At 31.8% G+C, this 16,032-nt stretch overlaps 1 long non-coding RNA gene across 1 annotated transcript; it reads left to right on the top strand.

Annotated features, from left to right (window-relative positions):
• Positions 1-7,114: 7,114 nt before the first annotated feature.
• On the top strand, positions 7,115-15,377 carry LOC148272788 (uncharacterized). The gene is made up of 4 exons (XR_015824773.1): positions 7,115-7,235; positions 11,629-11,785; positions 13,591-13,748; positions 14,551-15,377. It is a non-coding gene; the product is annotated as an uncharacterized LOC148272788 (long non-coding RNA).
• Positions 15,378-16,032: the final 655 nt, after the last annotated feature.

Raw genomic sequence — 16,032 nt, forward strand, 5'->3', positions numbered from 1 at the left:
AAATGTAAGACTATGGTATTATAACTGGGTAAATAGATGCGATTGTTTTCGGTTTATCATGCTATGATCACCCATAGACATCTGTTTTTTTTGTTTGCGGTAAAAAAAAACTGTCAGCTTTATTTTTGAATTTGGAATTTTTAATTATTTCTATGCGGTAGGTACTGCCAGGCTGCTCGGGTTCCTACTTTTCAAGGTAAAGCCGGCAGCCAAAATATATGAATGGCAGTAAACATTCACGCGTAACCAATGATTATTATTTTCTAAGTTATTTTTTTAACTTTTTACATTTCGTGAATTTTGAACCTTTATTGTTACGTACTATAAAATGTTTTTTAAGTATTTTCCATGACTTAATAAGAAGATTAAACACTCTTTGTAAATACGGAGTGTTAATTTATATACTTAACTTTACGGTAGATAAAAAGTCATTTTATCTGTCTGATTGCATTATTAAGTATTATTGACATTTCATGGTGTAGTTACATGTCTTTGTTTTATGAATGTTTTTTTTTATCTTTCGTGTGCCGCACGCCGACATTATAGAACCTACCTAGTGAAAATAGCAATTCATCGCAATGAAAGATGATAATATGTACACAAAAATTGACTTTTTCCTTACGTAATAGGAATCGTTTTAAGACTTTATCTTATAAAAATTAATACCACCTGATCGAGGCATAGAAGTTTATTTATTTATTTGTTTATTTATTTATTCATTCAAAATTATACTAGTTTAAATATTAATTAAATTATTAAGGCTTTTAAGGCTATGTCCGTGTCAAGCCATAATAATTAACAATAAAAATACGTAGTAAAACTTGATTATAATGACATATGATGCAATGGAATAACAATCGAGAAAAAAAGTATTAGTAATAGATAATAAAATTCCGAAGAATACAATGCAAAAAAGAAAATCATAAATATTTTTTAAAATATAAATTATAGAAATTAAGATTTACACATAATGAAAAATACAAAATAATGGTTTCATTAAAATCAACAAAATAATAGTAAAATATAGTAGTATTAAAAAAAAAAACAAAATAATAGTATAATTAAAATCAACAGAAAAAGAATGTATAGGTAAAAATATAATTGAAATGACAATTGAAATATGTTTTTCTAGAAATGTGGATGTTCAAACATGGGCAGAATGTTGAATGTTACTCAGTGTGTAAAGTGGCCACTTAAGCCAGCCAATGACAGGTCATAAGCCCTGTAAATGCCTAGACTTCCATATTCCCTTCTCAAAAACGTTTATTTTTTATTTAACTTTTTGTACATAATTTTATTTGTACATTGGCGGGCTTATTGCCAAATGGCAATTTCTTCCAACCAACCAATAAAATAAAAGTTTTATTTTAAATTTCAAGTTACAGAACATATTCAATAGAAAAAAAAAAGATTAAAAAGTTAAAAATATATAAAAATAGAAATAAACGTATTTGTTTATAAATTACCTTAAATCAAAACTATTACTCAATGGGAAAAAGGAAAAAAGAGGAAAGAGGAAAAAGGAAAGGAGGAGAGATTAAGGAAGAGAAAGGGGATGTTTCTTCAGACGTGATTTAAACAGAGATAATGTAGTAACATCTTTGATGGTGGATGGGAGATGATTCCACAGTTGAGCCGCATGGACGCTATATGAGTTAGAGAAGAAAGAGGAATTGTGTATGGGTATTAAGAGAGTGCCTTGAGAATGAGAACGAAGAGGTAAACCATGAACTGATAAGCGTTGAAATTTTTCACACAGGTATATAGGAGCGTTAGGACTATGAAGTACATTGAACAGAAGTGAGAGGGAGTGATAGTCTCTCCGCTGTCTAATTTTGAGCCATTTCAGTTGCCTACGATAATCAGAAATGTGGTCATATTTCCTAAGACCAAAAATGTACCTTATGCATGTATTCTGAAGTCGTTCAAGTTTATCGAGTTGCTCACAGCTTAAATCAGTCATGAAAACATCAGCGTAATCTAGAATGGGTAGTAGTTATGCTTGTACAAGAGTGCATTTAGTACTAATAGGTAAGAATTTTTGCAACCCTCTAAGTGAGTGTAGACTGAAAAATATTTTGCGGCTTAATTCATTAGTATGAGCTCGCCAGCAGAGATGTTCATCCATTTGTACTCCTAGATTTTTTACGGATTTCCTGTATTGAATATTGGTACCATTGACAATAAAAGGATTAAGTGAAGGTATGTCTAGCTTACTAAGCAATCTTTGACTACCTGCAAACATAATTTGTGTTTTAGACGGGTTTATTAGTAAACCATACTCTTTTGTCCATGTTGGCACGCAATTTAGTGTATGAGACATCGATTCTATTGCTTCGCTGGTGTTTTCAGGTCTGCAATGAAGATATAATTGTAAATCATCTGCATAGAGATGATATGAACATTTGAGACAATCTGCAATCGGATTAATAAACAGGGAAAATAGTAATGGTGATAAAACTCCACCTTGAGGTACTCCAGCGGCAATATCGACCCATTCCGATTATATCGACCCATACCCTCTCTGTTGAAATAAATTTAAATGAGAACAACTCCTTAGGGAGAAAATCCAGCCAGTCTGCAAGCATTTGGACATACTCAAACATTGTTATTTTTTTATTGGTAACCTATATTTTTTCTAAAACATTGGTTTCAACGGAATGAAGTGCGTTTCAAGTCAAAGTGATATCCTCCAAAAACCTGAATTATGGAGTTTCTCAAACGACCGATGCAATTTCTACCGGGTTTAAGAAGGACTGTAATTAGCAAAGGATTGTCGGCCGCCAGATTTCGTGAATCCAAGTATAGCGTATCATAATTTAAGTATAGACCCATTTAAACTAAACATTTATCAAGTAAACAGTAGATAATACATATTATCAATAATCATCTTGTAGTTAATTTATTAAAGACGTAATAGAGATTTTATCTATTTATATTATTGAAAGATACTTGGTAGATAGTTAACAGATTATCATTAATTTATTTTGAATGTGTTATATTTTTTTACTCAATTCGTGTAGGTATTTTTTATGCTTTTGTCCCATTTCACACGTATCAAGTTTTAGCTAGCAAGCTAGCTTTTTAGAAACTGCCAAATCAATAGCCGTCGGATGAGGATAAGGTAGGTTAGGTTTAGTTTAATAATTATAAAAAAATATTATGCTTTACTTATGTTAAGTTAAGAACTCAAATTTAAGTTCGATTAAGGATTAAGTAAGATTAAGGATTAAGTAAAACTAAGGATTAAGTCAAATAAAATAAAGGTTTAAAAAAAAAAATGAAACTTAACCCAACCTATCCTAACCTTTTTTTAACGAATATTATTGTTGTATTAAAATAACGCCTATTCTCCTTTACGGTCGCGGCACCTCCTAGGGCCTAAAACTGCAAAATACTTCGATTTGAGAATGGTGTCTTAGAAGAATCATGGGTGTGCCGTGGTCTGACTTTGTGCGGAATGAAGGAATAATAGAACGGACGCAGCAAACTCCGGTGACAACTGTCATCAAGCAGAGGCGATACGGTTGGCTTGGCCATGTGATGCGGATGCCTCCTGAGAGCCTTAAGAGAGGATCATTAACGAAAAAAATCAGGTTAACTAATGAGTCGATATAATGCTATTTTAATGCATTTATCATCATACAAACTCATTAGTTAACCCGATTTTTTTTCGTTAATGAACCTAAAGTTTAAAATAATTTGATTTAATTAACTTTCATATAATTTTAAATCCTCAATCCTTACCTTTGTTTTGTATAAATACACTGAACTCCTTAATAAATATACCAGTCTCGAAGATGTCGCGAAAGCGATGAAACCGGTCACTGGATAATCCGAATTTGTGGATTTAAGTATCACTCGTCTTTTATTTCTATTATTATTTAAGTTATATTATAAACAAATACAGTAATTTAAATTTTCGTATATCTTATCTTTTTATTTTATTTTCTATTGAACATGTTTTGTTACTTGAATTCCGTTAATTTCATTATTAATTATTCCCTTTCCTCATCTAATGAAGCATAAGAGACTGCAATGGTTCACCAATCGCAGCGTGTCTTGATAATTTATATTACATGAAGGTAAGGTGATCAGTTTTAGGCTTCAGGTGGCCAGTCCAGGGACTATGAAATATTCTAGTGTCGAAACACCCTTTTCAACAAATATTTTATGTAAACCATGTCGGGAATCGACCCCGGGACCTCTTGCATGGTAGATTAACCATATTGCCCACTGCACCAAGAGGCCGACTGAATTATATAAATTAAAGTTTTATTTCATTAGAAGTCATTAGAAGAAATTGCCATTTGGAAATTTGCTCGCAAATGCACTATTTATATTTTGTACAAAAAGTTAATTAAAAACTCAACCTTGTTATACAGGGTGTTCATTAAACATCCGAAACCACGATGATCAGTATGAGCAAGAAGACATATTAGCACATTAAAATAATTTTTTAGAACGAATAAGTTTTTAAAAAATAAAATATCAAAAAAAGCAAATGATTCCTTACTTCTGCAGGGGAGAAACGAGGAGGGGGGGGGGATTCTGATACACCACCGACCGCGCGGCCACGCCCCTCTCGCTTCTCTCCTGCAGAAGTAAGCAACCATTTGTTTTTTTAAGTATTTTAATTTATTTTTAAATCTTTGTTCTAAATATTTTTTTTAATATGCTAATATGTCTTCTTGCCCATACTGATCATCGTGGTTTCGGATGTGACAGGGTTTAAATAACACTCTGTATAATAACATAAATATATACCTTCGTATAATATCGACAGTCCCTAGTCCCTACGTATACTATCGAATCTGCATTTTGGGAGGTTTACAGGAGAGCAAAAACAAACCTTCGTACCTTCTTAAAAAAAAATTTAAGTGTTTTTGCTATTCTGTAAACCTCACAAAATGCAGATTCGATAGTTTTATGTAGGAACCGTCGATATACATGGTGGCCGGATAAAATTTTAAGTTGTAAGTTCCAGTCTGTCTCACTCAAACTTAAAAAAAATGAGTTTCAAAAATAAATCCTGGAAAAACCTTCCAGAAATTGAAAAAAAAGTTAAAACCCAGCATGTCGTAAATTTTCAAAAACCAAAAAAATCATGACTCGAAAACTACGCAAAAGCGCGGAACATACACGGGGGTAATTCGGATACCCCTCAATATGAGGCACCTACATTTAACCTTGGGACGTCACTTATCCGGCCACCCTGTATATAAATTATCGCTAATACACATAATACATCGTCGTGCGTATTTTTATCCAAAAGATTGCACTTGATAATCAACTAGATCAGTATATGTTTACTATGATACCTTATATTCACACATCATTGAAAGATAAAAATATATTTTATGAAGTCAAGCATTTGGCTTAGTAACCCAGTTGTATTAAATAGGTAAGCAGTAGATACCTACTTAATGAACTTTCCTATTTTTGGAGGATTACAAACACTGATTAAAAAAAAAAAAAAAACTTACTCGATTTGTTAGCATCGTTTTTTTACATCATCTGATTTAAACCCTATTATAAATTAAATCAACAGTCAATATATTTTTCCCAATATATTTTTTAAAGTTACGAAAATTGTAAAAATTTAAAGAAAAAACTACCCCAGTTAACAAATTAAGCCAAAATGAATCAATCAATTTATCAGTTTATTAAGTATTAAGTGGGTATATCTATTGATTTTTTATTTTATTTATGTATGCTTGATTAAGTTAGTACATGCAACTTAAGAACAAATATAAACTTTTATTAACATAACTATTTTTTTCAAAACTTCTCAAGAACATATTTTTTCAAATTAATTTTAAATAATTCATTCCTAATATTTCTTTTATCTCTCGAGTTAACTCATTGTATAGTTTAAATCCCTTGTACATTGAGTTTTGAGATTTTTTTTCTCCTCATTGGTAATCTATTTTTCTTTTTCACTATTTTTCTATTCTCTTCTTTTCATGGTCATGTCATACCTTATATATGTGCTATAAACTTTTTAATAATTAAAAAAGGAATGGCCCACGCTCAGACGCTGTCGTCTTTGTGGGCAATTTTTCCGATTCATGTTATAGCTTAATTTAAAGATGTATTTTTCTAAAGTGTATTTTTGTAATTATATTTCTATGTAAATAATATATGTATGGAAAAATAAACAAATAAAAAAAAATCTTATCTTTTTTTAATCCCTTGTTTCATATGCATTACATTATTGGTTATATTTAATTATTTTTTAAATATTTTATTCATCCTCTTTATTATTTTATCTATAATAATTGCTAGATTTTATTTTATTTGCTGCTTTACTGTGAGCAAGCCGATTTCTTTGTGCATTCTTTCAACATTACAATACATATTTCTTATAAGTACTTATAATTCTCATCGCCTTATTTTGAAGAATTTGTGTATTTTTAATTTCCCTTTCATATCATAAAAAGGGATGGAAGAACAGTAATTTATGTGTGGGACATATGATTGTTTTATGGATAAGAACACGATTCTTTATATCTATTACATTTCGTAATCTTCCCAAAAATAAATTTTCTATTGATTTTTTTATTGCATATTGAGAATAAACATATTGTAGGTATAAAGATATTTTCTGTACCTGAGAGGGTAAAACACGGGAGTCCAATTTTTGCCGTTTTGAAGTTAAATGAAAATTAAAAATGCATAAATTTTCGCAATAACTTATTTTATACGTTAATAAAACACTGAAGTCAATGTTCGCCGTATAAAGGCTTTTTAATGCAAAAAAACATATGTTGTCCCAGATACGCTATTTTAATATGTAGGAACTATTATTATCAAAGTAATCATTATTTTAAGTTGAAAGTTCTTTATACATTGAAATTATCTCATTTGGTTCAAATGTAGAAGTTTTGGAAATTGCACAATCACGAAATCTTGTTTAACAGATTATCATAAATAATTCCTGTATTTTCTTATGCTACATGATCTTAGCCAATCAAAAAGGAAAATACTGAACCTCGCAGTTGACCACGCCCTATCCCTCTTTGCATTGGCTGAAAACTACCCCTATTTGTGCAGCCCCGCCCACATTAGAAAAACGTTTGATTCCGTATGAATAATTTGTAAACCCTCCATTTCAGTCATTGTTTGTCTTTGCTCGAGTCGGGAGCTGTTAGAGTTAAAATAGTTTAGTGTTTACGTGGTTTTTAGTGATATTTTTTAATAATTATAATTCAAACAGAAAATATTTTTGCAAGGTATGAATTCTTTTATTATAAAATGTACCAACCTACACCTGTAATTTTTTGAGAAATTCTTAAAAAACATTTCCATATTTTAGTATATAGCGTGGCTCCCAATGTCTCTTGATAAAAACATAGACACTTTCTTTCCTCATTATGCTTAAATTTTCGCGAATTTTCATTTCTGAATAGTGCGGGCGATTATTTTCCATTTTCTCTTTCATAAAGTTTCTTAAGTCAGAACATCGTTCGCAGCTAACAAACGAGCATTATTTGATAAAGTTACAGCGAGCAGCTGCATTAAAGTGATAAATGGACATGTCAATCGGCGTGCGTGCATGAGAAGATGTATGAATGTGGAGGAAGCAAGGTCTGTATGCAAAGATAGTGTGATATGGCGTTCTATCCTCTCTGCCTACGGAAACGGCGAGATGGTTTGTTTGTTTTTGTTGTTGTTTATTTTTAAAAATAAATCGTACCCAGAACACAAAAGTATACTGTGGTATCTCTAAATGGGCCATTTTACAGGAGTTAAAAAACAAACATTTAAAAATCGGTTACTGTTCATAACATAATGGGATTAATGTGTTTATAGTTTATTGTAGGAATTATAATTTCTATCAGTAATCGGTATCTATATTCACACACGACGTCTCTTAAGCCTAACAGGATTTGTGTTGGATGAGAGAAGGGTTGAAGATGAGACCAAAACACTCCAACAGTGCCTCTTCAAAGTATGAAAAAGAAGACCAGAACTCAAAGAGTGACATGTCGTTGAGAGTAGTTTTGTTTAGAAGGGCGTGATGATCTGCTATGACATTTGGCTAAAAACCCTGAAATAAACATAAAAGAAAAATAAAAATAAAATTAACACATTATTTAGACCTACGTATTTTGTTTTTCAAAAATAGTCAAACAATAGTCTTAAAATTGTCCTGCTTGTTAGCGTATAAAAATGCAATTTTTACATTTTCAATGGAAATTTTACAAAACTTTGTTTGCGGAAATTTTATACTATATTGATTGTAACAAATACCAAAACAACATAATTTAGGTCTTTTTAACAAAATGGTGTACAAAACAATTTTTATATTTTTTATTTCGTAGTTTTTTTTTCATAGTTTCATTTAGAATCACCTTAACGTACATTAATTATATTTTTATTTGAAAAACATGACCTATTATACCATATTTTATTACATTATCAAAGATTTAAAACTATCATTAATAATAAAAGTTTTTTCCACTAGCCATAATTTGAGCATACGTCTCACTCCCGTATTTAACTCTCTATTCTTAATATTGTTTGGTAACATGTTTTATATTTTAGGTACAATGTATTTCAGTGTCCTTTTGCCATATTTATTACAATATCTAGGAACAGCTAGCCCTTCCTTACTAGTAAACCTTGTGTTGTAATCATGTACCAATTTGTGTTTATACTGAGTGCGACGCATGCTAACAAATTAAGTTATTCCAAAATAGAGCCATAACTGATAATTTATTTGCAGATTTATACATTAATGATATATAAATATTTTGTCTCGGCGGTAGGTATACATTTTTATGAAGTAGCAGTTTGATCATAGAATTTTGCAAAGTTTGAATAAAATTAATATTAGTTTCACAAAAAAATGTTTTTTTATCCAATTCTTGGATTTTGTTTTAGGGTAATAATGCGCTTCCACTTAAAAATAAGCTCCTAGGCTCTATTGCATAGAACAAAAGCGTTCTAATTTTTTGGCTGGTTTTTAATTTAACAGCAAACGTGTAATGTTCTGTTTGCGAGTGCAATTCTCAACCCGAGTACCTACCGCCCGTTTTTTTACTGTAATATGTAGCTAACTTCGTGGTCAATAATCACATATAGGTTTTACTCCCGACTCCACGAGTATTAGCCAGTGGCGTGTTATTACTCTAAGATAAAAACGGTATGATGTTTAGTTTGTTTATTGCAAACAGTGTCCATGTGCGCCTTTTTGCATTTAAGAAAAATGATAATCTGTTAAACCATGTGGCTATATGACTAATTTCGTGCGTGGTTATCACACGAGGGTACCTACAGATTAATCTTTGACGGAAGTTCGTTTCCTGAAAACATTCTAAACTGAACTCTGATAGTCCTCGATAAGGACCAAAATAGAAATAGATGATAATAATATATCTAACTACTTCAAAAGTTATTAAAAAAATGTATTGAGGTCTTTATGCAGTTTAATTTTATTTTATTTAATAGAGGCGTAATTATTTTGTGCACTTTTTGAAAAGCAATATGTAAAAAAATATATATAAAAGAGGAACACAACAAAACACATCGAGTGTCGTATAAAAACATAATAAAACCATATTTAAAAAATTTCTTCACGCAATCAATTTTTTTTATTTTTCAAAAATATGTTTACGACAGTTTTAAAATTAAGTCCTGCTGAATTGTAAACATAAAACTCGTCAGGATGTTCTTATAAATTGCTTCGATTTTTTTCATACCTACTCAACCTACATTAAAAATAATTTTATTTGAAAAACATTACGTACCATACCATATTTTATATTATACTATATTAATAAAAATTAAAAACTATCATCAATATAAAAACTTTTTTCACTAGCCATAATTTGAGCATATCTACGTCTCGCTCTTGTACTTAAATCACTATTAATTATGTTGTTGTAACGTGTTTTATATTTTAAGTATACTGTATTGCAGTGTCCTTTTGCCATATTTAAAACGTTATCTAGGAACAGCTAGCCCTTCTATACTAGTAAACCTGTTATCTTTGACTGTCTATAAAGAAAAGACGATATTTGTTTATGAAAATGAGTATATTTGCATGAACATTTATAGTATCTTCGTCGGTAACCTATAAAAAAATTGTATATAATTTTAAATGTATTTTGTCTTAACTCTATGTTTGAAAAACTATCAAAATGGATAAAAATGATTTACTTAAGTAAATGATATTTATGACAAAACAACTTTAAAAAATACATTATTTACTGCCTTAGAACGGGGAAGCTATCCCTAACTAGGCAGTTTAGATGTATCACCAGCAAAAAAAATGATGTATTTATACTTTTACCACTCAATTAACTTATTGTATATATATATAATTAAATGTAAATTGCTGTGAAAAATATTTAAATATGTAACTATTAAGTAAATATAGGAAAAATAAATAAATGTGTGGTTTTTTTTAATGTCTGCACTTCAGAATATTCTGTCTTTTACTTGAGGTAACACGATTTTACATCAACTCGTGTGGAGGAATTTTGTAGCATAGCCTTTTAAGAGTTAAGGTCCTGAGGGGTCGCTAGATTACTTGTAAAGGGGTCGCGAATTCAAAAAGGTTGAATAAATAAATAAATAACACTGATCTAACCTATTTATATTTTTATTTATTTTTTATTTATTCATATTTTTTTCCATTATAAATTATGATTAATAATGAAAATAACGTGACCTCACTGGAGTTACCCGTGCCGAGGGCACTTAACAATATACTTTTTTTGAAATATTTTTACACGTGAGAAGAAACCAAGACTTAATAAACAAATAATAAAACACAGAGATAATTAACAAAATGTTCAGACAGTTATAAACGCTACGTATTTATGTTTATAATCAATTTATGTACATCTATATTATTTATATTACAAAACGCACAATGAAAGAACAAAAACCTAACATAAGCTATACACTTGTGGAGCAGTTGATTCAATATTGGTTTGGGCGAATGAGACAATCTATTTTACTTCTACCTAGCTCCACTATCCATTTTTTAAAACCGTTTTGAACATTTCTCGTTACTATTTTTTCTAATAGACAGTGGAAGTAGGTTTAAGATTTTAATTGAATAATACTCAAAATCCTTTTGTCCGAAAGTGGTATTATTTTATTTTATATCCCTCTGTCTATTCTCAACTTTTACCCTCAGAGTAATAATGCGCCACTCGGCGCATTATTACTTTTAGCTTTTACATGCAATTTGTTATCTACGTACATACTATCTATTTTCTATTTAGGTAAGCTTACATTCACATGTCTGACGTGAACTATCACGATTTCTTTTCATGTCCAAATATAAACAAGAAAAGGGTGCCAAACAAAGTTTCTAAAGGTTTTCTGTTCTATTCTATTTTTTTTCTCTGTTTATGAATTATATCACTTTATTTGACATGTTTATTTCTGTAACAATGTGGTAAAAACACGTTTGCATCGTTACCTTTTACAATATACGTAAATGAAAAATACATCTGACGTACATACTTATTCTTATATATAAGTTTATGTATTTATTGTTTTTGTCGATTTCAGTAGGCTTCCCGAAAAGACGGGTAGATCCATCTCGAAACCGGTAGACGTAGAGGTGATCGACAAGTGGTTAAATTTGTAATTTTTCATCCCCAGAATCAAAATGGCCGGCGCAGGAAGTGACCATGAGTCCGCCAGTTCTTCGGAGGATGAGAATTGCAGCGAGATGCTGTCAGACGACTTCTCTCTGCAGGATAGTGACGAGGATATGGACTCTAAGACCTCAAGAGGCGGTTCAATCAATGGTCACCAGGTTGGTAAATAGTTCAGCATTAAAATCTCTAACCGCAAAGCCCAAACCGTCTGAAGACCAATGAAAGCATCCACTCCTTTCCCGAAACTGTTCATAAATATTTGTGCCTTTCTTCAGATTCGTATTTCTTTACAGTCAACCGCAAAAATAACAAAATAAAGAAACTTTAAAAGCTTTCATTGTACCCCTCACTGCACTATTGTCAATTTGTGATCAATCAAATACACATGGTCAGCACAATCACCTTTTTCTAATTTCCCAGTATGACAGTGAAGGAATACAGTGTTAGTTCCAAATTAAGACCGCGGCCGCACGCTCCAGATCCCGCCTCGGAAAGAAAAAAGAACGTAGTAATACAAACAAATCAAACAACGACACAAAACCCAAATACATATAGGAAACATTAGACTAATTGGCCCTATACAACATGCACTCAAGCAACAGAAGAAAAACAATACGCATCTATACCAAATCACAGTGGAACATCAAATTATCAAGACATTACTGGCAAATTCCTAACACAGATCCTAACATGATCCCTATCGAACTCAGGCGAAATTACTTCTCGTCATAATACTGAATCTCTCGCAAAAATCATTATCCTAATACCAACAGTAGAAACAATCCTATGTAAAGACCCTAATCGTCCTAACAATCACTCAGACCTTAGAGCAGACGAAACGGGTCCTAGAGCATGGTCGGCGCGTGGTTCTCTTGTGTTAGTCTACTATTTAGATTTGTAATTTACCACTTCCCTTCTATGGGACAAGAACAACACAGACAGACAATAATTCAGTTCAGACAACCGATGCTAGTACCCAAGTATGTATCCTTTTATTTTAAGACCAGACCAGACTTAAGTTTGAAGACCAGCGGTGCTATTCTGAACCGCTCTCGCGGCCGTAGAAAACACCTTTATTTACATACAAAATACGCGATATAAAAGCTTTTTCTTCGGCCCCAAAAGCGTTTGGAACATCACCCCAGGAGTATATTGTTTCATGATCTTCATCAAACCCTTATCTGCATCTGCATAGGTAAATTAAATGCAGCTTATTTCAATCATATGTTACATGAAACAAGGGTGATCAGTCTTACGTTTCAGATGCCAGTCAAGGGACAGTGAAATGTTGCACTTAAACCACCTTAGTATACTAATTCTTTTTGAAAGATATAATCAATTGAAACTGCGGTTTGTGACTTTGCAAATTGTTAGGTAGGGGAGACTAGTCCAAATAGGCAAAAAATATTTTTCAAACGAATTTAAGTAGTTTTGTTATTTTATAACGTCAAGTGAAACTATTGTTTCTCATATTCAACAACCAAAACATTTTTTGTTTTTTTGCCGTTGTATTTTTTTAACGTATTTGCCACAAAACACTCATTTTGTACACACATGTAGATAAAATGATCCCTCAGGGCCCGTATTCTAATAGAAAGTTAAAATTTATCTTAAATTTTATTTTTAAAGTTAAATTTTATTTTCTATGTGAAGAAGATAATGTGTTTATTTTTTTCTAAACATGTTCAATTGCAGGTTACCGACGAATACATATTGATTTATTTTTTTGAAAAATATACATTTTCGTACATAAATATCAATGTTAGTTTATACCGTCCCGATGTGTACCGATGAAGATAGCGTTCGCAAAATAATTCACACCGTAGTTCCTACCGAAGTCAAAACATTAATGTCATTTTACTAATGGTTTAACTAGAGTTTTACACAGACGAAAGCAAAACTGCTTTTTTGTCCTAGCCAGGTCCAATAATCAAACATTCCTGTAATTTAAATATTGTTTCAGCCATCCTCAAGGCCCAGCAGAAAACAATTTACCAACTGCAGAGAAAGATGGCGCCAACAAAATGTCTCCGGCGCCTTTGCTGAACTGAGGAGACTTGTACCAACACATCCGCCGGACAAAAAACTGTCAAAGAACGAGATTTTAAGAATGTCCATAAGGTACGTATACTCTACACCCAACGAGGAAGTTCAGAGCTATAAGAAATTGGATAAAAAAAATGTTTTCTTACAAGCGGTAAAAATTAACGCGTTCAACTGTACGCCTACGTTTCTCGAAAATGAATGAAAAAATATTTTTAATGGTTTTCACAAGAACTTGCGAATAATAACGAATCAGTTACAGCATTGTTTTGTGTTGCGATAGATTTCCGGTTTCCGGCTGGCCATTTATTTCAACCCTTAGTGTGTTTTGACAGTTACGGAGTTTTACTTATAAATGTCAGCACAGCTCGTTGTTCACAAGTGCACAAGTCCATCCCCTAGAAAGTGGTTAATTTGGGGATTTTTAATTTTTAAATGCGACGACAACTTACTTCATATAATGGCCACACTAATGATCAAACGTCAAATGGTGTATAAAACTGCTTCAAAAACGAAAATAAAACTAATACGGTTTGGTCAATTTAACCGTGTTTTGGATAATGCTGAAGATCGCAAAAATGTTTTAAATGAAAATCATCATGTTTGATTTCACGAGTTCATATTTTTTGACGTTCAATCATCAGTGTGGCCATATATAAGCAAAAATTAGTCGCATGGAAAAAATAAATATCCCCAAGTTAACCGCACTTTCTAGGGATAAAGAAGATTCATAATTGCACCCCAGAGCATGTCTATGTGCATTAATGTCAATGAGAGGTATATCTGTCATGTGTTACATGAAAGCAAAATGATTGGCCGTACGCTTAAGCTGCCGGTCTAGGTAACTCATACCTATAACGATTTTCTTTTTTCTTTTCAGATACATAAAACTCCTCTGCAGTGTGCTTGAGTGGCAAAAAGCTAATGGCCATTCCGTATCTAGATCAAGGAACGAAGACTCGACTAATAACAATACTCGCTTTTTTTCTGCAAACAATATCAATTGTGGGCAAACTCATTTAAGTACCTTGAAACAAACTCACTTCAGAACGAGGGCAAGAGTACGAAGAAATAACATCGCGAATAAAGAAGATTCTGACCAAAAAAAGACAATCAATAGCCATACAATAAAAAATATTATAATCCCAGGAATCCGAAATGAGCAGCCATTTTTATCGGGAAATCAAATACCTGGGAAAAATAATCTCGAAGATGATGTTTTTATTGCCAGAAGTGTAAAATATTTTGACAGTTCCAATACAGTAGAACAGAAATCTCCTTTACCGACGCGCGGCAATTCAAATAACCACAAAATGGCGGACTGTTTAAATGCCAACAGCGGCTTGGTTTTCGATAGAAATGGTAATAATTTGTTGATGATTGCGCCCACGACAGTTCGTAAAAACGAAATCAATGATTTCAAAGGAAACTCTAGAATTATAACTGGTTTTCAGTTGGTAAAAAAAGAAAACAATCAGGGAATCAAACACATAAAAACTGAAGTAGAGGATAATACATCAGATTTTCAAAATGGAAAAGATTGTGATAGGAATAGAAAAATGCAATAATAGGTATAGACCACAGAGTTATAAATGAATCATACAAAGCCATTTTTTCTAGATCATTAGATGTTTAAATATTATTACATAATATGTAACTGTTACACGGAATTATTGAATTGATGAAATAAAACCAGTTCAAAACGTATATATTTTTTTATTATTTTTTTGTGTCCATTTAAATCCATAATATATTATTATATACCACATGCGGCTCCAAACCAAAAGCACCAGCAGTGCATTTCCTTACATTGTGTAAACTTGCACTATAAATATTAAGTTTTTAAAATCGCAAAATACAGGTGCGTTGAATGCAGAAAAAAATACAATTATTTTTTTGTTTACGAGGGGGTACCCAAAGAATACCAAACTAATATTTTGGTGGCGAGTTTTTGTAGTATCAGGTTATGCTGGTAGTATTGTGTGGAACTACCTTTTCTCAATAAAAATCGTAAAAGTCGTCGCTGGAGAAGGTTTCGTTTGACTGATGTGATTTTTTGTGACAGTTGTTATATGTGCTCGTCATTATGGATGATCGAGCATGCAGCTGTTTTTGCTTCCTGCTCTGGAAAACTGGCAAAGAAACTCTTGAAATATTAACAACGACCTACAAACATGATACTATGGGGAAAATTAGTGTTTTCATGGTTTTCCCGTTTTAAAAGAACTGAAATGTTAATTGATGACCGACCCTGCTCCGGACATCCTTCGGCAGCCCGAAAGGACGAAAATGTTGTTGAAATTTGCCAAATCATCCTGGTGAAACGACAACAGACCGTCAAAGGTGTGGAGCTATCTAAAGT

This window comes from Micrasema longulum, unplaced genomic scaffold, assembly GCF_059751315.1.
Source record: "Micrasema longulum isolate JH-2025_06_02 unplaced genomic scaffold, ASM5975131v1 h1tg002186l, whole genome shotgun sequence".
In the NCBI taxonomy this organism is placed as follows: domain Eukaryota; kingdom Metazoa; phylum Arthropoda; class Insecta; order Trichoptera; family Brachycentridae; genus Micrasema; species Micrasema longulum.